Here is a 26664-nt window from a genome sequence, read left to right as displayed (position 1 = left end):
TGCGATGAGAATTACCCAGAAAGCATTGAAGCTACGTACATGACAAAGCAGACGAGCAGTCTGTGCCCTCTGTCACTAAAGAGCCTCCCACACCTTCCAAGTTGACATGCCACATCGGAGGCAGGTCCCCCTTGACTTTAGTTGTGGTAGTCATACACATCTTAGAAATATCACAATCCTTTTTAGCAGACTGTACACATCTCCTGTTAGAGACCTCCTGTACTCTGCTAAGTGCTTGGGGATTTGAATAACTTACCCTCAGGCTTTCTTTCCTTCAGAATAAAATATTATTTATAACATGTGCAAAAGAAGATGACAGAGTTTTAACATCAATGGATGCAAACAAACTTAAGAGAAAAAAAATAGATAAGACTTAATAACTGAATGATAGAGTCCATCCTTATGTGTAATATTGATGCATTAAAATGTGGTCCCTCTTTACAGTGGCTCTGCTTCTGTCTCAGAAACCCTGTTAGACTCTTTCTGTCTCCTGCACTGTAAAGCAGAGCACAGCCGCTGCGAAGGGGCTCCTCTGAGGTTGCTTCCTCTTTCAAATAGCTGAGTTGGCTAACTTTGCTTTTCCTGAGTTGAGCAGGTGGAAGCAACGTCTATCTGCCGAGCTAAGCTAATTTTCCTTTTCCTCTTGGAATCCAGGGCTTCCCTTCCTTCCTCCTTAATGGATGGAAGTTCTTTGGGGAGGCCTTTTTCTTCTTCTTCTTCTTCTCTTCCTTGTTTAAGTATACAGAAAAGCAGTGTAATGTTTTCTTCAACCTTATTAAATTGCATTTCACCCTTGAAAAAAATGACCTGGAGTTTCAGTGACTGCTTGGGTGTGAAATATGACAGAATATGGGGATGTGTGGAAGACCTTGTCTCATGCTCACAGTCCAAAATTGGAATGACAGACACATGGGGCACAAGGCAGTACCAGATTCTGCAGGAAAGGTGGGTGAATGGGGTCATTTGGCACCATAGGGATTTCAATTGAACCACAAAGAAAAATAGAATTCCCATTCTTCTTCTTATTTATGAGGCTGTAAGGTTGTCACTCAGATCAGACCCTTTTATCACTTCCCTCCCCACTCAGTAACCTAGCCCAAGAAGAAAATGCATCCTTCCCAAGAGGGAGGCTTCCGTTTAGTTTCCAGGTTAAGTGATGTAAAAAAAAAATTGTTTTGTATATTAATTTACATTTCATCCCTCAGAAGAATTCCATCCCATCTCTTTCTTCCCTAGTGGTGGATCATTTGGTCATTCCTGCCAAGATAATTTTGTTGTTGTTGTTGAGTTACAAATGTTTAAATATGCTTTCTGGTAGGCATAAAAACTGCCACATAGGAGATGAAATCCTAATGTGTAGAATTACACAGGAATTTTTCCATTTTGATAACTGTTCTTTTAAAGATTGCATATCTCATAACATCAACTCGGGGTCTGATCTGAGTTGCTTCTGTGATGTGAAATTGTTTCATGCCATAGTAGAATTTTAAGAGTAAAGCCCAGACCTCCCCATTCATGCCTTCCTTGGGTATAGGATTGATGGATGGGTAGAGAGTACTGATTCAAACAGTTAACACAATGTCTGTTTTTATTTCTCTATTTTATTTTGATCATGACGAAAAGCAGCTTGGGAAGGAGAGGGTTAATCTGGCTTGCACTTCCTTCACAATCCATCACTGAGGGAAGTCAGGGAAAAAACTCAAAGAAGGACCTGAAGCTTCCTAAAGCTTCGAATCTTTAATAGTTTCTCGTGTGTGATGATCCCCAACCATAAAGTTATTTCATTGCTACTTCATAACTATAACTTTACTACTAAAAATTTCTTATGAATCACAATGTAAATATCATCAGTGCAGAATGTCTGATATGCAATCCCCAAGTGGATGAGAATCACTGCCATAGAGGAATGCTTTTAAAGGTTTACTCCCCAGGGCTTGTTCAGCCTGATTTCTTATACAACTCAAAATCACTTGCTCAGGGATAACACCTCATACAGTGGACTGGGTCCTCTCATATTAATCAGTAATCAAGGAAATGCTCCAAACGGACTTAACCATGGGTCAATCATAATGTAATGACCCCCAGAGGACTTCTTCCAGTTTGAGAATGGTTGTTTTAAAATTCTTCAAAAAGCAGCACATAGCATCTGTAATTTCCAGAATATTAAAGTCATAGAGTAGAATTATAGACAAATCTATGGACATTTAAAATTATATTAGAAGTCTATTCCATTAATAGGTCATGTTATCTAAATTGGTATTCTTCTCTGTTGAAGCACAGTATAAATTAAAGTCTTTTAAATAATGATATTCGTATTTTTTAATTAAATGTGATAAACTAGTGTAAAAACCAAAACCTATTTTGGGGAAAAGACCTTGGCCTGCTGATCCTCCCTTCTCAGAGAGAAGTGTGCATTTTGTTAGGCATGGGGTCATTATAGAGATTCCTTGAATCCTAGCTCTTGAAACTAATTTCACTCAGGTTTCTGACTTGATTTACCTCAATTAGAGCCACTTCAAGGGTCTGAAACGTTCATCACCCCAGTCTTCTACATATAGCCACTTTATCTGGCTAGCGGCCACTTTATCACTAGATCCGGTCTCAAATGCCACCAGACCTAGTGAAGTTGCTGTGTCATTTATTCAAGACATTTATGAGGAAGCTCCCTGGGTTTTACTCCTTGTTCTCTACATTGAGAATTACATAGATGTGGTTAACTGCAGTGTGACCCTGCAGATATTCATGAAACTATTTGACAAGGAGCAGAGGAAAGCCAAAGATATTTCTTCTCTCTGACTTTGTGAGTGGTAGCTTATTTCGTTTGGGTTTTGTTGCTTTGTTTTTATTCTGCCTGGTGTCTGTTTTACGTAGTATTAAAAATAGACTTGGACTCGGGTCTTGACAGGATCTCTACCACTGAGCTACACTCCCAAATCAAATTACTTAGAGAAGTAACAGTATGGAGTACAATTTAAAAATAAATAGACATAGAATAATAAATAAAACAGAGAACTACTGTGCAGATTTTGTTTTGTGATACAAGTGAATGATGATTTTCTTCTGGACCCATCTCTGAAACAAACAGGAATTTTAAAGGCTAAGAAAACAAAATGATACCATTTTGAAGATGATACGACACTCGTAGATAGAGGGGACAGACACGAGTATAGGGAGTCAAGAGCTCATTGTAAAGTCACCGTTACTTTTCTGTTGCTATGATAAGACAGAATGACCATGGCAACTTATGAAAGGAAGGGTTTATTGGGGACGTACAGTTTCAATAGGAGCCCATGACTATCACTTGTCCTTATTGGGTTCTGGTATCAGTAATACTGGCTGCATGAGAAAAATATTGTACCATTTCTTCCTTTTTAGTTTTAGGAAATAGTTCAAAGAACACTAATCTTTACTTATTTAATGTTTTAGAACAATGCAACTGTGAACCTATCTGTCCAATCCTGAGTGTTTCTTTATTAACTATGACTGCATCAAACAATCCATCTCACTGCTTATTAGACTCATAAATGAGTAAAATTGTCTATATTCTCTTGGTCTAATTTGGTAGATCACACATATCCAAGAATTTCATCCATTTCTTAAAGAGTATACATTATTTTGCAATCTATATGTTCAAAGTGTTTCCTAGTTAACCCTCTGCATTACACTCATGTCTGTTTTAATGTTCTCTTTCCCCATTTTATTAATTTTGGTCTTCTCTTTATTTTGTATAGTTTGGCAAAGGATTTGTCAATTGTGTTAACTTCTAAAAGAAACAAATTTATCATCTCATTTAATCCTGTGTGTTTTTTAGTTTCTGCTTCTTTGTTGGTTTTTTGTTTTTGTTTTTGTTTTTTGCATTTCCTAGACTTTGATGCCTGCTGCTTTTGGTTTTGACTTGTATTTGCTTTACAGGTTTTTATGATGCATCATAAACATATTTGTTTGTGGCCCCTATCACTTTTTACTGTAAGCACTCACAGTTAAAAATACTCCTCTCAAAACTGCCTTTGCTGTATCCCAACAATTGGTGTAAGTTGTATTTTCACTTGATTTTATGGTGATGTAATTTCTTCCACATGTTTTTCAGTGACTAACTCATCATTAGCAGTATTGTTCAAGCTGTAGGTATCAGTATAGTTTCTGTAGCTTTCCATGCTATTACTTCATAGTTTTATTCCTGCAAGATCTTTGTCTGTATTTTTTTTATTTTTATAGTATAAAATGCAAAATTTTAAAGGAAAATTGTATGGGTACTGAGAACAATGGCCATTCTTCAGTGGTTGGATGGAAAGTTCTGTAAATTTTTGTCAATTACATTTGCTGTATTGCTCACCTTAACTTACAGGTTCATTGGTGAATATTTTATCTGGGTGATTTATCTGTTGATATGGCTGGAGTACTGAAGCCACCCAAACATTGTATCTACATGTTATCTGTTTCTTTATACACAGTAGTGTCTGCTTTATAAAATTGAGTGCCTTACTATTTGGCACACATTTCTTTACAATTGCTTTATCTTTTATAGCAAGTGGGTTTTTTTGTTTTGTTTTGTTTTGTTTTTATTAGCATACACTAATCATGTCTATTCTTATGAACAGAAGTGTGTCTTAGTTGATTCTAGAAACAATCAAGGTGAGATCAATCATCACACTTTCTTGACTTCTAGAGCTTCTCCTGAGACACCCATTATCGGCCTGGTGGTGTTGCTTTTGTACATTGCTACTCCTTGCTGCTTTTAATATTCTCTGTCTCCAGTTTTGGCAACTTGACTATACTGTGCTGTTGGGAGCTACTTCTCTAGACATAGCTTGTATGGGCATCTTTTTCCCTATATTTTAAACACTTTCTGTGATAATTTCATTAGTTTTAATCTCATTTCTTTCTTAGACCAAATATGTTCTTAAATCTGATCTCTGGACTATGCCTCAGATGCTGGGATATAGTCATTATAATTTGTCTTACATTTGTTTGTCAATGACTGGATGTTGTATTTCCCAATACATTGTCTTCTCTTTCTAATATACCTTCTTCTATTGGATCTAGTCTATTGTTTAATGCTTTCAACTTAGAGTTCTTATGAGATTTATTAATTATTTCATTTCCAACATTTCAGTTTGTCCTTTTGAAGATGATAGTTTCATTACTAAGTTCTTAACTATGTGGCTCTTTCTCAGTTATGCTACTGATTTTCCGGTCTACATTCTGAATTGATTTCCATAGTTCAATCTTCTATTTGTCTGAATCTCTCTGAAGTCACTGGCTGTTTGGAAAGCAGATTTAGAATTCTTAGGAATTTCAACCCTCTTAGTAGCTTTGGCTGCCGTAATTGAGAAGTAATACTCTCTTAGAGGTATAATGCTGTCCTCCTTCTTCATGTTCCTTGTGTCTCTGAGTTGCAATCTGCACATATATTGGTTAGGAGAGACCACTTGCTTTTATGTGGGTTATCTCTGTGAGCACTACACACTTATGGGTTTAGTCTCCAGCACTACTAAGAAAGGAGAAACCCAATTATTTTGCTTAACCTTCTGAAACCAAAGACCCAAGGCTGGAGCCATGTGTTGCTAGCTCCTTTGGGTTTACTTCCCTCTGCTTCTCTGTGTCTTTCAACAGTCCTATCATCATCCACTTTGTGATTTCTTCTGTTCTCCCAATCTTTTTCTCTTTGAAGTTTGCTCTATTCTTTTTATCCTGACTCTTCTTCTTCACTGTGTCACAAAGAAACAGTTTATAACCCGTTTCAGTCTGTAGACTTCATCTTACTGAGTAAATCCCTGTGATTATTTTACATTTTCAGTAAATCTCAGGTCCACACATCTCTGTGTTAACTACAGAGTAGCCCTTTGTGGCTCTAAATACAGCATCAATTAACACAAATCTACTTTCAATAAGTTTCTTGAGTTTTACTCTTGCTCTCCCTTACTACACATATGGTGATCTTTTTTTCTTTTATTATTTACTTCACCTCTATACAGTTTCATTTTGCCATCTATAAAAAAAAGTCATAAGCACAGCATAGAATGCAAAGAACCATGTAACAATGTTAATATGCATAAGCTATTTAGAACAGGTACAAAAATTAACTCTCATGAGTTTAATAAATATTGTGCACATTTAACTTAAAATTTATAAAAGGATAACCAAAAATGTCTACATGTAGAATATAGAAGAATATAATTAGATCAGTAGTCATCATAGCACACACAGAGTCTACTTTCCTCATCTCATTACATATATATCTCTCACACAAAAACTATTTCCTATGACATTTCTTTCAGTTTGGGATTATTAGAACACATTCTTTGGTGGATAAAAGGAAACACTGTTTTTTAGCCACTGCTGGTACCGAGTCTTCCAGCTTTGATTTGATTTTGATCCCCTACGATATTTGCTGTTTATAAAATGTATGGATTTGAATCTTGAGGTTGCCTGCTGACTTTTAAATAAGCAAGAACTTAGGCAAGCAAAATTATTCACCTAATTATTTTATGGTTGACATTCTGGATAAAACACCTATTAGAAGCTTGTGAATGATCAAGTAGCTAGAGATAGGTGCACAATTATTGGCAGGTCCCCATGTAATAGGTCTAGCCTTATTTCTTTGCACATGAGAAACTTTTTCATGTCAGATTTAAAATTGTGAGAGATAGTCACGGGCTGGGAAACATCCTAGTGAAGACTTTTAAATTTTTCCTTTCATCCTGTACACAACAGAAATTCTTTTATTTTTCAACCTGATGGAGCTGCTCTCTATTTTCATGTGATGGTAATAGGCACTGCAAGTAAACCAGATAATAGACTCTTAAAGTTTCTGTGTGCAGATTGAAAGAGCACATTATAGTGCCTGCCTTTCCTGAGGCCTCGTAGCTTAACCAACACAGTATATAAATACAACACCAGCAGAAGTTATAACAATGGTTCCTGTCAGCCTGTCTGAGATAGTTAGAGAAGAGCAGTGGGGAATAGCACAGTAACCCAGAAATGTCCAGATTCTTCTGGCCCCTTTTATTGTGATAAATCTCCTATGAACTTGCAAAGAGGTATTGTTTGCATCCAGCGTGTCTATGTCTAGAATGTGGCTGTGTGTATCTATTCGTCCTTACTGAACTATGTGGAGCAAAACCTGATTCAATTATATGTGGTGGGGAAAAATGAAACACTTTGCAGGAGGGAAGTAGAGATAATATATTTGAGCAAGATGAATTAACTACTTTCTATACTTCCTCTGTATAAGTTTTGAATAGTGCAAGATTGTGTGTTTGGATATCCGAGTGCTGTTCTCTTGTTGTACCAGAAGAATAACTCTCATGGATGCTGCTATATTGTAAGATACATCAGATAACTTGCAGCTAGCTGAGAAAATTGAGGTTATGCATTATACGTAAGATTGTGTTGTTACTTAATAAAAGAACTAAAGGAGACAATTACCATAAATGCAGACATAACATTATATTCAATTAAGGATTTCTAAGTATATGTTTGAAAATAATAGAAGATGTATAAAAATGGAAGAACTAAAGCTCAGAATGACAGTGTGTCATTCTCCTATGAAGTAACATTCAAAGATTTTTCTGTAATTGGGATTTGATATTCGTTTCTTCCTAGTATGAAACTGCTACCTTTCTATCATAAATCTTGCAAACATTCCCACTTCCAAGATGTGTTGATTCTTCATACCCAAAACCTGCCTCATCCTTCAAGCCATCTGAAGTTCAGTTTGCATCCCACTGAATTCATTAAGGTTTTCTAAACTCATGCAACTTACAATTAAACCCCTTTCTAGTTACATCTCTACCATGGCCCATCATCACATATACACTAGAGGATAACCCCAGGAATGTGACTCAGAATGAACCCAATACCTACTAATGGGTTAAGTGGAAACTGAACATTTTGATGGTGTGTGATAATAGTCAGTTGTTCCAATATTTTCAGGATAAACAGGAGCAGCTGTTCATCTATGATCTTAGATGCCTTCCCTTTATGGATTAAATGAAAGGGAATGTCTTGCAGCCACACACAGCCCCCACACCACTAGAAGGCAAGAAGAGGACATTACTTTTCATTTTTTTGTGCTGCCATAAAACCCTTTCCCTGGTGAAGTATAAAGAACATAAGACCTGTGGTATTTCTTTTGTATTTCATATGTATGGAATTTATATAACTCCGACTTCAGGATTCTCCTTGGAAAACACACATGCTGAGAATAGGAGACCGTGTGCTCAGCCCAAAGTGGGAACTCTTTCTCAACCCTTCAGTCCCAACATTGCCCAAATACAAGAAACGCTGAGAAAGAGCAGGACAAAGGCATATAAGACCCAGGTGACAGGTAGGAGTGCTGGGGAATGGGAGCTTCTAAACTGGACAGGACTTGAGTGCTCATGAGCTCACCTCAGCCATAGTCACCTACACATGACCTAAACCAGGTCAAACCCGACCAAATTCTGGCATAAATGGAGAAGATATTCTCTAAGTCTTTACTTAAAGTAGCTTATAACTTCTGCAGGTGGGAAGATCATAGATCATTCCTTTTTTTTTTTTTTTTTCATATGTGCACACTGGTAGGTTTCCCATGCTCCCCTGGGTAGCTTCACACCCACACAAGCCTGGAGAACATTAACTGAGCCTAGTGAAATATTAGAAATGTGGTGAGGGAGCACAGGAAGTCAGAATGGAAAGAGCTGTTTGGGGGGAAGGTTGGCGAGGCATTGGACAGGAAAAATAAGGGGTATCCTACTTCACCCCATCCATGGTGCATTCATTCCTCCACCCAAAGACTCAGTCTCTTTCTACATAATTAGGGTTTGCACATACAGATCCTATTTCATTGTAAACCTGTATGAAAGTCTTGAGAATTAAGAAAAACGAAGACAAGATAAAAGCACAGCTGCAAATGAAAAATAAGTCATAAGCAAAAGTCACATTGGAAAGACTTCAGCTCTGTATTGGTTCACCTGTTATAACAAAGGTACCAAAGTGGGTTGCTTGTAAGTAGAACTTTCTTAGGGGTCTGGACACTTAAAAGTCAAAGGCCAGAACACTAGCACATTTGTCATCTTGTAAGAACTTTCTCATGTGTTGTGCCAGCTTCCTGTCCTTATGTGGTGCAAGGAGGAAAAAAAAAAAGATATTTGAAAGAGGAAATTAATCCCATGCATGATATGCTAGTTCTTCCCCCAAAGACTTTGTCTCCAGAGTTTACACATACAGAGTAGGCTAATGAAAATTTAGACCATAGAAGACATTGGATATTTCGAAATATTAGAAAACAGCTTGTTCAAGGCCGAGAGTATAGTTTAGTGAGAAGCACTTAACTAGCATTCATTCCCAAGTTCCCAAGACACTGGCTTTGATAACCAGCCATGGGAGGAGGGATCAGTCTGTTGTCTTAGGCAATAATCTAAAAGTCAATCCAATTTGCTCAGGATTTCAATGATGCCTGATTATACATTAAAATGAAATTCAAATTCAGGTAAGTGACAACTCTATGAATGCCTTTGAGTCTCATTTGATTCACTCTCACTCCCCCCATGTTGTGATTCATATCTGGTATTCATTCTCACAGATATGTGTTAAGTGTCTACTGAATGGACATATCATTGTTTTGTATTCATATAGTCTTCATGCTGTGTGACAGTCTTAAAAGACCTCTATATCTTAATATGCTGGATAAATATGTTCAGAGAATAGCTCTTCATGAAGGTTTTCGGTATACCTATATAAATTTTTATCATATATATTAGAATAAAATATTTAAGATTTAGCATAACTATATTTCTTTTTTTTCTTTTTTTTTAAAGATTTATTTATTTATTTCATGTATTTGAATACACTGTCACTGTCTTCAGACACACCAGAAGAGGGCATCAGATCTCATTACAGATGGTTGTGAGCCACCATGTGGTTGCTGGGAATTGAACTCAAGACCTCTGGAAGAGCAATCAGTGCTCTTAACCTCTGAGCCATCTCTCCAGCCCCAACTATATTTCTTAATAACTATTTTATTCCAACTTTTATCATCTTCTTAGAGTGACTAATTGTCAGAATAAAAAAACATTAACAACAAATAGTAAAACCTTATGCATCACAATTTTGATGCTAGTATAAATCTTAACATATAAAACGATGAGTTGACCCTCCATGCTAGCAAAACTATATTTTTCATTAATCTTCTAAATTTAAGCTGTATCATTTTTCAAAAAAACATTTCTACTTGCTATCATTTTAGTTTAGATACTCTTGAATCTTATTATTTAATATGTATCACACTATATTTGAATTCTGGGAGGTTTTATGTTATAATTTTATCCCCTTTTCCCCTCATTCACTGATCAAAAGAATTTATTTAAGGAATTGGCATTCAGAAACTATAAATGATCTTTTTTCATTTAAAATTATATTATTATTTCTGTTTTGTTTTTATTCTAATATATATTGGGTAACATATGTACCTTCAAAACTGTCTAATTTTTAAAAAAATTCAAAAATTTTTAAACTAACACTCTTTTGACTGGTCTCACCAGGAAAGAGTCTTTGTCCTCTGGGAGAACATTTGGATTTTTTAAATAGCCAAAATCTTTCAACATCGAATCTGTTGACTAGCTCCCATGATCTAACTGGGCAATGTGATTTTTGAGCATAAATGAAGCTGGAACCTAATAAAATATTATCATTGTGTTACTCATAATGTAAAAGAAATATCGGGGGATAGTTAATGAACAATACTCATTGTGTGAAGCTTCTAGTGAGATTAGCTTGAGGTGAGTTTGATACATTGGGAGAAAATGTTAATACAAAGCCTGATGCAAGCACAGATGATAGGAATTTAAACCACGTCAGAGGAGATGGGAAGGACTGGCTAGGGTCTTCTCTGCTGAGGTACTTTGATCGTAGCTGAATGATAGCTTGATCAAAATATAACAACTAACCAACTAGCCAAAACAAAGGCTTGGAGAGAACAGAAAAAAAAAAAAAAAACAGCAGCAAATTATCAAGGAACACAAACTAATACTTAGGTCAGACTCCACTAAACAATCAGTCCTCATTTTACGTGATCGTGCAATGATATGGAATGCAATAGTGAAATCAGCCCTTGCATAATTTACTTTCCTTCTTCCCATAAACAAATGCCCAATAAGAGGCAACGAGGATATTGGCTTGAGGTTCAAGGATGTGTGTGTGTGTGTGTATGTGATATATATATATACATATATATATACATATATATGTGTATATGTGTATATATATCACATATATATCAATCACATATATATCAATCACATATATATCAATCACATATATATCAATCACATATATATCAATCACACATATAATATATATATATGTATGTATATATACACACACACCACATTATGGGTGCAAGGCAGAACAACAGGAATGTAAGGTGGTTTTCCCCATTGTAATCACAATCAGGAAGCAGGGAGAGGTAAATGGTGGTGCTCAGCTTGCATGTTCTTAGGTTTCCTTCCTTTTTCCTCAGCTTAGAATGCCAGGCCCATACAATGCCGCCATAAATGTTTAGAGCAGGTCTTTCAGCCTCAATTAACTTAATCTATAAACTCCTTTATAGGTATGCCCAGAGTTTTATCTTCATGGTGATTTATCAACTTGATAGCCAAAATCAATTATCACAGTTCTTAAATTATCTCTCAAATTCCTGGCTGGAGAGATGATTCATGAAAGTACTCGTGCAAGCATAAAGATCTGGCCTCAAAAATCCATGTAAAATGGTTAAATGTGATGGTATACACTTTAGTCCCAGAACTTTGAAATCAGAGGTAGGCATATTCCATGGGATATGGGAGCTAGATACCCAAAACTGTATGGAACAGTTCAGGCCAGTGAGATACCCTATCTCTAAGCAAAGAAATGAAACCCTCAGTTGGCATCTGGTCCACATCCATGCACATATATAGGCACATGCATACCCATGCAAAATAAATGTTTTAAATAAGCATATCTTAAATCTTTGTATTCTGGACTGATTGTGTCCTGTATCTAGCATGAAGCTTTCTTCCCAGAATCACCCCTTAATAGCTTTGTTTGAACTATTGACACCTCTACTGCTGGGTTAGCTTTTCTGCTTCACAGAATTCTTAATTTTTTTTACTCCATTTTGAAGAATACATTCTCCAATAGCATAAGCATTATGTTTAAGCTTTTGCTTTTCTACAAATTCTGAAAAACTGGTGCTTTATGAGTAAGGGTTTATGTTCATCTGTAAGGCTAAGAACTAAATTGTCATTTAGAATATTTCTGGGGTATTTTTTTTCTGTGGATTTCCTATAGTATAGTCCACACTATTACTATCTGGGCATTTTGATAGAAAAGCACTGTTTATGATAGACCTTGGAGAGTAGACAAATGTTCTCTCTCCAAAGAAATATTAAGACACATTTCTCTGAAGTCATCCCAAGGAAGTAAGGACAAAGACTACTCCTTCCTTCCTGGATATATTTGTGAACACCTTTCTTCACCCACGTTGGATTGTGGCTGGTGTGTGCAGGTTTTATGCAAGTAACCACAGTTGATATGAGTTTATGAGTTCAGTAGCCATGTCATGTCCAGAAGATAATATTTCATAGCTCTGTTGCACATAACTTGCAAACTCACTCTTATAAGAAAAGAATTAACAGATGTGCTTTTATTAAAAAAAAAAAAAAAAAAAAAAAAAAAAAAAAAAAAAAAAAAAAAAAACCAGAGCAAATAAACTGAAATACCCCTTCAATAAGGCCCACAAAAAGAACATGTACCCTTTATCATGGTACCTTCTAGAACACAGCAAACCAACACAAGATGCTCTTTCAGCTTCTGAATTTTCAAACTAACACATTATTTGCTGCTTTAATGCCTCCTGTTAGTGTGGGTGTATAACCTGTTAGCTTTCCAGTAAGATAGCAAGGCCTTCACCATTCCATACTGGATAAAGATTACCTCCTCTCCTCTGCATTTGTCTGTTTTCTATTTCTAGATTTCTTGACCACTTAGGCCCATAAGATTTCACTAATTTTGGATTTCTACTTTGCTATTTATTTAAGATTACAACGGTTTTGTTTTGCAATGTTCTATTGAGGTTTTTGTTTTTCATTTCTGTATAATTTTAAGTCCCTGAAGCTCTCTTTTTTCAAAATATACTTTATGGTTAATAACACAGTGCTTTTGTTCAATGGATGAAATACTTTATCTCTTTGAGGAAATTAATGTATTTTAAAGCTTTGTTTTCCCCTGAACAGTGTCTATTTAATTTCGAGCTTTTGTTTATTTGTTTGTTTTGATCTCTTTCTTTATACTAAAAGCTTCTTTGGATGTCTAATCTTCATCAGTTAATTGTTAATTGTTCATACTTAAAAGTTGGAAACAAAAATACAAAATGCAAATGCTTCTCATTAGCTAGTACATGTTGACTTTAAATGTGACCCTAGGGAGATCTAGCCCCTTCACTGATACTTAGTACCTACACTTTGGATGTTTCTGTGTTTTCAATTTTACTCATTTACTTATTAAAAGGTTGTCTTATTTTGTTAGAATCCAGTGGGGGTGTGTCTGTCTGTCTGTCTGTCTGTCTCTTTTCTCCCTTCCTTCATCTCTCTCCCCCCTGTGTGTGTGTGTGTGTGTGTGTGTGTGTGTGTGTGAGAGAGAGAGAGAGAGAGAGAGAGAGAGAGAGAGAGAGAGAGATTAGTCTGTCTATTTAACATGACTTTCTTGAGCCTCAGAAGAACTTCCAATGTAAGAAGCAATACTATTTTCTAAATATTTGTTCTTTGAGAATTTCATACATGTAAGCAAGCAATGAAACACAACCATATCTCCCCTCACTTCTCCACTTCAATATGTGCATGAATGTGGGACCATCTCTGGAGCATAGGCAACCTACCAGTGACCACACTACCAGAGAATGATTTTCCTCCACTCCTCAGCATCTAACGGCTGTCAAATAGCTCCTCTGTTAGGGGTAGAGCCTTGAGAACTCCTCCCCAACTCATGCTAAATTGTGGCTGGCTTTATCTTGTGCAGGCTCTCTGAAAGAAGCCACAGTTGATAAGTTTATAAGTTCAGCTCATGTCACATCCAGAAGAAAACATTTTGTAACTGTCTCCATTACATCCTTTCTTCACTCTTTTTTATTATCTCTTACAACGAGATTAGGGGACATGGGGGAATCGATGAAGATGTCCCATTTGAGACTCATCAGTCCCAGTCACTTAATCCCAGCACTAAGATTACTTATGAGTCTCTGCTTTGACTGATGCCCACTGAGAAATGAGGCTTCAGGGATTGCGGTTGAAAGCAGCCCTGGTCTATGGTGCCATTATAAGTATTCAGAAGGCAACTAGATGACATTTCCTCTTAACAAAATAAAGGAACAGAATGTTCCATCATATGGACTATGAGCTCACTAGCCTAAGCTTTACAGTTCTGATCACAAATTCTTTCCTCTGAAACAAGGCTCAAATCCACAAAGGAAACCATAACAACCAGGCCCTGTTATACCAGTCGTCATATCTTACCTTGCTGGTATTGTAGCATGGAGGGTCTAGTGCTGGGTAAGATGCCTGATGTCTTTTCTCTCCCACAAGCTAGCATAGCACCTTCTGCAACTATGAGTGTTCTTGATTGACAAACTATAATATTAATTAAACAAATTTGAGAAAGATATAAAATTCACGTTACATCTTCTCTGTATGATTCTCTAACTTCTAGGCATATAATATATATATATATATATATATATATATATATATATATATATATATATGTCTGTACACACACACACACACACAACTATGATATTTGATTGAACAACATCCCAATTATCAGAATTTCTCCATCCAAATACAAAGCTCAGAAAATGGTTTGTATATATTTTTTTCCTGAGAAAATTATATTCCAAGGAAAGAAAAGTTTGGGAAACAGTGATTATTAACATTCTATCAGGAAGACCAAACCATATATTTGGCTACACAACCTAAACATATTTCTGTATAGTTCTGTATGGCATGCATGTTTGTGAATATCTTTACATTCTAGCAGGAATGGAGGTCAGCTGTCAAACCTGAGTTAACTCACAGGTTTGCTAGCTAACCCTCATGTTGACTGCAACTAAACTTGAAAGGAAACACTTGATTTATGTTAAAATGTAATAAATAAGTGACACTGAGTGAAAAATCATAAGGAATTTGTAATGATGTATAGGTTTTTTCCTCCTAAATCTTATCAGTCTTATGATCGTCATATGATTAACAATATTATAGTAACTAAAGTTTGCATATTATTTGCCTTTAAATTTTTTACTTAGATATAAAAAGATAAAATACTCTTATGAAGAAAAAATAATTATTTTAACAGATACCTATCTATGTCTTGAATAATTGCAAGAAATTTTTCATTAGTTTATATGGCTTCTAGATGACATTAAATATTTTACGTCTAAGACACATTATTATATTGATGTTTTCTTAAGCACAGTACTTTAATTATTTAATAAATGTAAGCTTATTCATTATCAAAATCAACATATATTTATGATATTCTAAGCACTTGTAAAACACCAACAATTCCACATAATAAACCCCATATAAATCCTTCATGAGGACTATTATATTTTAATAGAGGATATCAAAGGTCCATATGGAGTATTCAGAAATGCAGGAAAGTTCTCTATATAATTATAATTTTGAGAACAAAGCAAAACAAAGAAATCGTGTCTACCTGAAAAAACGTTCATATAATTTCTGGAGGAAATGATACTTAGTCTGGAGATCAACAGATCCTAAGAGTCCAGAGAAGCCATGTAAATAATGGAAGAAGATTGAAGCTACATCACCTAACCATGCTTCTCATAGTATCCCTGGAAAGATATGTCACAGTGTTTGCTCTGCTTTCCTCCCATCCTCCCTGTGAAAGCAGGAGCAGAAGCCCAGCTAACATGAAGGGACTCCAGAACATGAAAGCCCCAGCGAGATCTGAAAACGCTACCAGGTTGTTTTGTTTGTTTTGCCTTTCAGAGAAGCTTTTGTAGCTACACCATGAACAGATGTATTAGAGAAAAGGTTAAGTTACATTACAAAGGAAACCCTTGAACAATCTGTTAAATAATACAGGATGCATTCCTCTTGATGTGACAGTGTGGCTGGTCTAGGCTAGCAGGTTGCTTCTACTCCACTGGGTCATTTAGGGAACCAATGTCCTTCCCTGGCTCTACACTCCAGGGATATTATTATTGCCCTCTTGGTCAGAGCAAGGCCACAGTTGTATCCATCTTCCATGCAATGACAAGAGTTGAGAAGCCAAAGGCCATTGACAAATAACTGCTCCCATTATTTTAGATCCAATCAAATGCATGGTCACTCTACCTCCAGGAATGAATAGAAAATTCTTTTCTAGTTAGATGCATGCCTGCAGGAACAAATTGAAGTGGATGGAGGGAAACTCCTACTCTGACACAGTAGACTTTACATGTTTATAATGTACAATTCCTCTGGAGTTATAGAAAATTTGTTTTCATGCCTTTATTACATTATATCGTCTCTTCCAACTAATATCAAGAATTCTGTGTTGTGATTACACAATAAAATTTAAAGAAGTGTCTAGCAAGGCTTGTTCACGTACTAATGGAGCTTTCAAAATGAAGTTGTGTGGCTGAAGCAGACCCCAAAGAGAAAATGTGATTCACACTGTTTACGTGTTTAAGTCGATAAGATCTGTGATCCTCATATGTATTTGACAGCGCTTCAACAGCAGTTTGCAGTATGTAAAACTGGGAATTTCAGAAGATAACACAAAGATTATAAAAATCCTATCCGAGATTATGAGTTGTAGACCACCCAGATAAAACCAAGTATTTGATACACATTATGATTATTTAAATCGTTTTTGTAGAACTGATTTATGTCATACCTACAACTTAAAGTCTGTTGATCTTTTTAAAGATAAAATCTATTCGGTGAAGAAGCCAGAAGAAGAATACTGTAAAAGGTGCCTTTATAAAAGTAGGATAATGAATATTTTTGGAGCTTTATATTAGTTAATGAAATAGGAAAAATCATACTCTTTTTAGGAACCACTGATGAATTTTAATATTAGTGAAGATTCCTTGTAAGGTATGAGTCAACATTTTGTTTTGTTTCAAGTGTATTTTATAAAGTCCCATTCTTTTAAATAAGTATTCATTCAACAAATACACAAGATAATGGGTGCTCATAATTTAATATGTTAGAGTAATACAGCCTTTTTAACAGGAATTTTTTATGTATCCCAAAGTTGGATGGTTAAAACAAACAACCAATCCTTCTGCTGAGTGTACTTATTTGAAATAAAATGAAAACATAGTGGCTTAGTTCTTTATGCTATATATCAACAAAGTACTGAAAAGACAAAGGTACATTTTATGAATAAGTTTGACACTAAAACTGGGAGCTGCAATGGTCTTACCACCTTCAGCACCAGAGTGAACTCTATAACTCAGAGGAGTATAGAGATTAATGAAATATGATCAGGCTGTGTTTTATTTATACATCAACCTCAAACTTACATAAAAACCTTAAAGGCAGAAGGGATCTAAAATTAAATGGGAAAGGAAGAAAGAATATGAATCCAAGGAAAAAATTTCTACATATATTTTAATTGTTGGGCACGAAATTAGTCATCAAATCTTTCCTTAGGTAGTATTCCAATTTGTCTTAATTACAGTCAGCAGCAGAAAATCCAGCACTGATGGGGACTGACAGACTTGGCTGGATAGGTGTTGGCAGGTAGTGGGGTTAGAACCTTAGATAAAATGTGTACTTGGAAAGGAGTATGACAACAGACCATGAAACCTATGACCTCGGAAGAAAAGCAGTGTGTTGCCATACCCAGTGCAAAGAGAAAGTCTCATGTCCTCTCTGTTTGATGTTTAGAGAAATCTTAGTAACTTAATTCAGATTACCTTTATTTTATCTCCCTTGCCCATTACTTAATCCACAGGAGTATAGAACCTCGTGTTTTTAAGATGGCAGACACGAAAGGAAAACCTGCCCTAGTACTTACATAGCTATGTAACACTGGGTTTAAAATTCTGTTTATCCCTAATATCCTTTTCCTAAATCTGATAGGGCTGTAATCAGTAGAGATACTAACTTTACATAATCATCAATTGTGTTTGCTTTTAGAAAAGCTTTCCACTCGAGATTTGCATGATATTTGCATTTATACCATTGCCTTGTCACCGTGTCCTAATTAATGGGAAATTGGATAGCAAATCAAGATAAGAGAGTCAAAAAAGAATGGAAGAGTTCTCCAGCTATGTTGGTGTGGAAGGGATTATACAGAGGTGGGGATGAGAGGGGAGAGGGTGGGTATAGACCAGGGAGATGAATGGGTGATTAATTGGCTCAAAAATAAAACAGAACACAGGCAGCATCTTAAGAAGCCCCAAATTACTTTCAACCCATTTGCAGACTATCTTATAGACGTTAATTTATTTCCAGCAGATAATTTTGTATATTAGAAGAATTAGAAAGTCAGCAAGCCCCATTGTTGCTTTATCCATTATTTATTGAGAAGGAAATGAGGGAGAGAATGGATACAAATTAGACTTGCCTAACTGTTCTGAGAGTGCTCTAAAGGGTTGTGATTTTATATGGCCTGAAATGCCAGTGTAGACTGGGAGTTGCCTTTCTGTCCTTAGGCCTTTGGAATTAAATGATTGCATAAGGATTTCTTTAAGTTAAAGCTGTTTCCATAGAGTGAAGTAAACTTTTGTTTTTCCCTGGCTTTTGAAGTTAGATGTATATATGAATAGAAACAAATGTAAATACATACAAATGTGATTATGTGTAATCATCTAAAAGGGGTTTGTGGCAAAATGACACTTTAAAATGGAATTACTTTTCATAACCATTTTGATAACCAGTATAGAGGGTGCTTTTGAAAGACTTGGTAAGTTTGTGCATCTCCATAATCCCAGTTGCCCCTTTGTTTCTAGATTAGTGTCATTTTTCTATGACCATTTTGTTAAACAGATGATGGTTTTATAATTTTAGTTGTATAAGAGAGTCAATAAAAGGACTTACCTCAAGCTCTTACCCTCTCATATGATTTTGCCCTAAATAAAACTTGAGTATAAGAAAGTTCTGTTGGCCAATATTAATACGTTCCCCAAAGCTGGGTTCCAAGCTTCAGACCAGTCGGTACAAGGCTGAGTATCGTATGGATCAAAGTATTGGAGAAGGATAAAACTTCAGATTTGGGGTCAAGGAACTTAGAATTTAATTTTTTCGGCACTTACAGATCCTTACTTAAAGAGTGATGTTGTTGAGAACTTGATTCTTATTCACCACTACTCAGATTGTACTTGAATAATTATTCAAAACTTCTTACCAAGGAATTCTGACATTGTACATTTAAAATGCAAAATCAATTAAATACTAATATGCTGTGACTCAAATCTTTGAAAGAAAACGTCCTTTGTTTGTGGTTTGAAACCTGCCATTCTGTTTCATTATTGTAGAAGTTCCCAGCAGGCATGTTCACCCAGATTTAATTATTAAGCCATAAATGTATCTTTGAAATTTTCTCTTTAAACTGAATGCCTAGAAGTAATTTAGAATTACTTTTTCACTCATCTTATATGGCAAATCAGACTTCAATAATATATATATATATATATATATATATATATATATATATATATATCCTAATGTTTTAAAAGTGTGAGCATCCTGAACAGAGAATAGTATGGGGATGCCATTAAAATGGGTTACTTTGGAAACAGACTAGGTAAAAATATAATGTGGTCTTAGATTTAAAGCTCTCTAGATCTATCTAGTGAAATGAAAGCTTAATGAGGGCAGGTTCCTCCTCAAGTTTGCTTATCTTCTCTTACTCTCTGAATACAACATGATGCTTACTATTGGGGAAGGTGGACGATAAAGGTCACTGAAGAAATAGAAGTGTCAGTCGGTCAGGTCTCCTGTATGCCTACTTGCACTTATGGGTACATCTTCTTTTCCCTTAATACAACAATGAAAAACATTCAAGATTTTCTTGTTTGATATTGCACTACTTGTTCTTCCCCTTGCTATGATAAAATGTCCTGATCCCCAAAAGGAAAAAGTAAGTTAATGGAGAAAGGGTTTATTTTGGCTGGCAGTCCCAAGATATAGCATTGTCAGGAGGAGCTTGAGGAAGGTGGCCACATTATGTTCACAGTCAAGAGATGAATGAATGGCCCTGCTTGCTAACATTTTCATTTTTATCCACCCAAGAGTCCAGGCCCTAAGAATGGTCCCACCACATAGCTCAGATATCCCTACCTCAGTTAAACTAATGAAGTAATCCCCCACAAGCATGCTCACATGCCTATCTTCCAGGTGATTCTACGTCTCATCAAGTTAATAGTTGAGATTAACTATCATAAGGGTTAAATTTATATATGAATAGATGAATACCTGTGGATACATATAATCGGATATTTGTTGTTCATCTAATAGTGATTACAAAATACCTTATCAAAGAGGGTCATATTTTACATCAAAATAGAACTAGTTAAACAAGATCCCAAGCCATTAATATTTTTCAGGGTAATAAAAAGTATTTCTTCATATATTTTTTTCATTTCTTTAATAAATGGAAATGAAAGAGTCAAAGATGTGTACCATCACTGGCGGGAGAGTGTAGGAAAGCATCAGAGAATAACTAAAAAAAAAAAAAAAAAAAGTATCTATTTAAAGTCTCTTATGAAGAGTTTCTTCAAGAACTTCAAAAAAAAATAGCCCCATAAAAGGCGAATCTTTTCAAATGTCATGACATTTACACGATTATTTGGAAATATTGAATATTTGTTGCATATTAAAAAGTTTCTCACCTTCTATCCATTGAAGGAAATCATTTAAATTAATAAAAATGCAATTAACACACGTAAAGAACATATCCTAATATGCACACATACAATTACAGGGAGATGCAAAATGTTTATTACAAAAACTGTCATATTTGCTTAAATCAATATGAATTTTTCTGCTATTCTTTCACTTCATGGTCAAAGTCTACAGAGAATGTGGTAGTTGCATTCCTGACAACTGCAAATATTAAGAGTTGGTATTGTAATTTGATATTTACATAAGAATGTGTCCTAAAGAGAACTCATGATCTGTGTGCTTTGCTCGTTATTATTAAAAGATAAAGTAATTCCAGAAAAGCAACATGGCACATACTCACAATACAAGTATTACTTACACCACCCAATGTCTATAAAACTTAAGAATTTTTCTCCCTCTAATAATTTAAATGTCATATAAGCCACAAGAAACCAATCGCTTTTCTTCTGTCAGAATTGGGAAAAGGTTTTAAAAATATGAAACTCACTACAATCCTGACATTAACACCATGCTAAATCATCATTTATTTATTATTCTGTCTTATAAACACATGAAAGCAGAAAACCTCCAGGCTCATGTACAATAAAATATCCCAGCATTAAAACTAAATAATAAAATGTCAAAGATAAAAGACTGATAACCCACCCAGACATCTTTCCTATATAGCCCATGAACAAAGAAATCCTTATAAATAAGTAGACTATAAAGCATTAAATCTACAGAATTTTGCAACCCTATATAGCCTAGGACAGGTTATGACCCCCTTTAAGGTGGGACAAATGATCCTTTCATAGGAGTTGCCTAAGACCATCCTACATATCAGATATTTACATTATGATTCATAACATTAGGAAAATTACAGATATGAAGTAGCAAGGAAGTAATTTTATGGTTGGGAGGTTACCTCAGCATGAGGAACTGTATCAAACAGTTACAGCATCAGGAATGTTGAGAACCATTGTCCAAGAAGGTAGTAGGGTAAGGCTTCCTTTGCAAATTTTAGTGGATTCAATTTCTGCGTTTGTTGCACAGGATCACCTCAATAGAAATGAAGTCTTCAACAAAATTTCACTATTACCAATCTGACACATTAAATAAATTCATATTTGGTGTTTGGGGTATTTAAAAGCTCTTGCAACTTCCGGTTTCTGATGCTTTCTACCTTAATGTCTGTCTGGGGTTTTTTTTCTTTTTTTCTTTTGCTCACAAGACATTCTAATGAAGAATTTCTCTGCCTTCCAATGTAATTTCCCTGGAAAAATAAGGAGGTCAGACGGTGACGCTGTTCTTCCCCACTTAATCACTAGTGATACGGTGGCATAGAACTAGGTCATTTTACCTACAGCTTCATTCAAGCTTGCCTTTGGATATAAGCCCCATGAGCATAGAACATGTAGCAAATTAATAAATACTAGCCTGGATAACTCCAGCGAATGAAACAAGGTATGAGTTCAAATTATGCACTTGTCTAACTGATGAAAACTGTCAGTTTTCATTTTCCAAAGTCACACTGTGTGTCTGTATATGTTCGACTACCACTAAAAACAATACCATGTTTAATGTGCCGTATTTAAGATAGTGAGCAACCTTACAGTCTTTGAGATTAATGGTGCAGATGACAGTGTTTAATCTCAGTGATGCAGATTTCCTATAGTGTATATTAAGTGTAGGGCAATGGTGAGTTCTGGTCTTCCACTGGTTGCTCATCTTCACACAGAGTCTTCCTTAAAATGTCACACCACTACGGTGATCAATTTTAGACCCATCCACAAAACGTTATATGATTCCATTGCCCCACTTATAATTCTACCTGCATCTCTACTTTAATGGAACATTCCAAAGATTTGGATAAGACCACTATCAAGGTGGCATGGTGACAACTAATGCCTGTGATCTCAGTACTTAGGAGGCTGAGGCAAAATGATAAGGAATTGGAGGCCAGCCTGGTACACAGGAGATTCTATCTCACACTCCAAGCAAAACACACACACACACACACACACACACACACACACACACACACACACATATATATATATATATATATATATATATATATATATATATATATATATATATATATCCTTCTCTGACACATACTTTTCTGCTGAGTCCCTACTCTATAAATGTGGAACATGTGAACCGGTGAGGTGTATACAGGAATAGCCATGGCCAGTGTCACTGAAGTAACCTTTAGTCCACAAGGTTAAGTTTAAGTGTTTTAAGGCAAGAAAGGAACTGGTACCATATTTCTTTTGAAAATAAAGTAAATATTTGTTAAAGTGTTCTTTATTCAATCAGTCACAGTGATAATTTAGTTATTGCTTGGAGAAAAATCCTAAGGTCAACAAATCAAACCAAATGCCTACATGCAATGCCTATTTGTTAATAGTCTTGTTTAGACATCCTTAACACAAGACGTCCAAGAGAGAGTTCGGCTTTCCAATATCTTTTGTCTTGCATGGAAATAAAAACATGTTTCAGAAGACACAATCATGGTCTTCCAACGTAGGATACCATATTATGTAAATTAATCATGCACACAGGATCGGTATAGCCCGCACGATTGCCAACCAGTATCTGGGGAGTGCTGCTATAGGAATTGTGTAATAAACATTCTATGCACAATAAATGAGGCAAAATAGCTGGTAAAATGTGTGAGGAGGAAGCAGCTGAGAAAGGATTATAAAATATCTTTATGAACACTAGCATAGCTGAGGAGATACAGTTTTCTGGCTTTATTCTTTTGACAAAGTGTCTTTACAGTGTGGCCTCCATTGTATCCTATCATTTAGACACATGCTGCACAGGCCATATACCTATAAAACCTGTAGTTCTTTTTGTCAGGTTTGTTGCCGTTATTCAGTACATATCAGTTATGCCACTTAAGTGGTAAATTTTCAGTGTGCACAGTAACACCTTTACTAAGCACATTCCCTTAAAAAACATAAAGTAAAATATGCAGGCAGCAATAGACACCAGCAACATCCAGTCTGATCTTTTGAGTCAGAAAGCAGAGCTCTCTTTGGCTTCTGTAGCATCCTTCCATTGCACTAGTCATGTTTGTTAGAAAACCTCTATGTTATCACGTAATTATTTTGAGCTCAGTGTGATCAGGTGTATATATCCCCATTCCCTAAAGCAGAAATCTTACATGTATGCTTTTTCTATTTCTGCTTTTTCTGGTATTTATTTATTTTTTGGAATGTTTATGCTTCAGAACTTACATATTATTACTCAAGCATCTTGCCATGTTTCTACTGTTCTTTTCCTTTGGTTTCCACAATTTTCTTGTCTTGGAATTGAGCAAACTACTCCTTTGTTTTTGCTTTTCAGAGAGTGTATTCTGATCCCCCACTCTCTCTCATTACGGAGGGATAAGGGTTAATAGCTATTAGTAGGTAGCTTTCCCTTCTTGAATCTGAATGAGCTTTTAAAATTTGTTTTCCCTCCCTGAATTTATAAATATTTTAATCAATAATGTATCTATTATTTCCCAAGTGAGCTCTAAGGAGTATGTTTGATGGCCTCACACAGCCATTCTAAGAGAACAGACTCTCTCCTGCAGCTGACAACAGTGAGACCAGCTCTGTTTTCCCTCTCCCGGGTCCCTGTATTTTTAGGTTAGCTAGCAAAGGCACACTCACTCCATCACTGGACCAATGAAATTGATGTGTTGTACAAGGTCCTCACTCCCTTTTGCTGAACTTGCATTGTATTGTCCATTGCATATTCCATGCAATGTTAGCCTGAAACAAAAGGCAGTCATCAGAGGAAAACAGAGTCTGCCCTCCACATCATAATTGTACTTGATCAGCATGAGCTCTGCATCAATAATGAGACAGGGGTCCAATAATGATGTTGGCAATGAAACAACAGAGTCAAAGCTTCCGTGGTTTCCATGAAGTCACTGTCCAAGGTAGAAACCAGTGCTCTGGATGGATTCTCCCTTTCTTTCTCATAATGTCACAGATGATTGAGAGCCGGTGCCCTTTGTATTGTTTGGAATATTCCCTTCTCGTTGTTGCCTCTCATGCCAACTAGAGAACTATACTTGCTTTCATATATGACATCCTTGCTTTTAAAAATCTAATTAAAACTTTCCTTTTGGTCCTTAGGTAGAAAGATGGCTCTGCTGAGATGGGCTCTTAATTAATGCACTGAGAGCCTGTGAGTCCCACCTCTCAACAGGAATGATTGACGTCCAAGGATACATAAATTACACTAATTGAGCTCTGCCTCTATATAGGCTTTCCACAGCCAACTCATCAGAGAAGCTAGGTGAGTAAACCAGCATAAAAAGTTACTCAATATGTTCTATGCTTTCCCAGGGGGTGGGGAAGGTCTTTCCAGGCCATTGCACATTTACAAACACAGAAGGAAGCCCTTTACTTCAGTTTTAAGATGTAGGTTTTGTGTTGTGGGCTTTTTTTTTAATTATAAAAATTAACATTTTAACATAACCATTTAAATTTGAATAATCACATTCGCCTTACATGTTCCATGCAGCAAGACTTGCAAGCCAATTGCAGTCTGTAAAAAAATAAAATAAAATAAAATAATCACTTGGCATCATTTGTTGATATTAAATTGTGCTGCATAGCAACCAGCGCATATGCTACAAAGAGTTTGTTTGAAATCAAATCCAATCTTAGTCGTGGAATTTAGTTTTTAGAAATTTACCTAGTTGTAAATAGCCTAATCCCCAGTTTTAGCCACAGATGATACTAAAATGTTCCTTGTATGTTTGATTCCATCCTGAAAGAAATGGATGCATATACTTAAGGCTCCTGCTTGCCTGAAATCTGATAAATCATTTGGCATAATCTAGTAGTTTAATAATCTAAAGTAAAACACATAGATTAGGTCTATTTGCTTTAGGTGAGGATATTAAGCTATGTTAGACTCTAACATTTTAAATTATTTCTTCAATTCGCATTACCTTTAAATAATATTACTGAAATTTATGTATTACTCAAAATATAAATAGGACTTGAGCCTAATTACATAAAATTTTTGAAGGAAAAGAGGGGGATACTATATTAGGGAATAAGTAAGCATAAAGTGCTATTCTGAAATGAATATTAGTGTAAAAACTAGCAAAATAAGGAAATATGTCAGACATTAGAACCACTGGTTTAAATGTAGAAATACCAAATGAATGACTAAACCTAAATATCCATTAACACTAGACAAAAACACATAGAAGGGAATAGGAGCTGATTCATGGAATACTCAAGGAACTGCTGTGCACTAGGAGCAAGAATTGAAAGAATTGTCCTAAGATCTGAAGTTTCTGCAGACATTAGAAGACCGTGTGCCTTCAGTATATCTCTCTTTGTCTGCCCCACAGCACTTTGCTGGATCTAGTCTTTCAAGAAAAACCTGGAGCTTCACTTAAAAATACCACGATAAAATGGCCACCTCTTTATAAAAAATCGTAGTTACCTGTGAGAAAAAAGAGAAGTAGAGTAAAAATTGAGAACAGGTCAATAAAAATCTTAACTTAATAATCTTGTTTTTTAAAAAACATAAAAACTATAAGCTTCCTTTACCATCAGAACATCTCACAGTAGCTAAAATGAGAGGGGAAAAAAAACAAAAAAACAAAAAATAAAAACAAAAACAACAACAACAACAAAAAAAAAAAAAAACCAAACCAGAAGCTGTCTGCTTTTCTGGAAGACATTTTATAAGCTACTGGCTAACAGTGTTCAGATATAATTTGTCGAAGTGAATGAGGCATACATAATATAACATTGCTGTTCCAAAAATTATGTTGGTC

The 26664-nt window shown here is 35.6% G+C and overlaps 1 long non-coding RNA gene across 1 annotated transcript in view; it reads left to right on the top strand.

The window, feature by feature from the left end:
• LOC143434697 (uncharacterized) overlaps positions 1-26664 on the top strand; it is a 1324052-nt gene that overhangs the window by 1030424 nt on the left and 266964 nt on the right. The window contains exon 5 of the long non-coding RNA XR_013104406.1: positions 24998-25160. This is a non-coding gene — a long non-coding RNA (uncharacterized LOC143434697). The remainder of the gene's footprint in view (positions 1-24997; positions 25161-26664) is intronic.

The sequence above is a fragment of the Arvicanthis niloticus genome, chromosome 16 (genome assembly GCF_011762505.2).
Source record: "Arvicanthis niloticus isolate mArvNil1 chromosome 16, mArvNil1.pat.X, whole genome shotgun sequence".
Classification (NCBI taxonomy): Eukaryota; Metazoa; Chordata; class Mammalia; order Rodentia; family Muridae; genus Arvicanthis; species Arvicanthis niloticus.
Note: the sequence above shows the minus strand (reverse complement) of the source record. Positions and strands in the feature narration are given on the sequence as shown.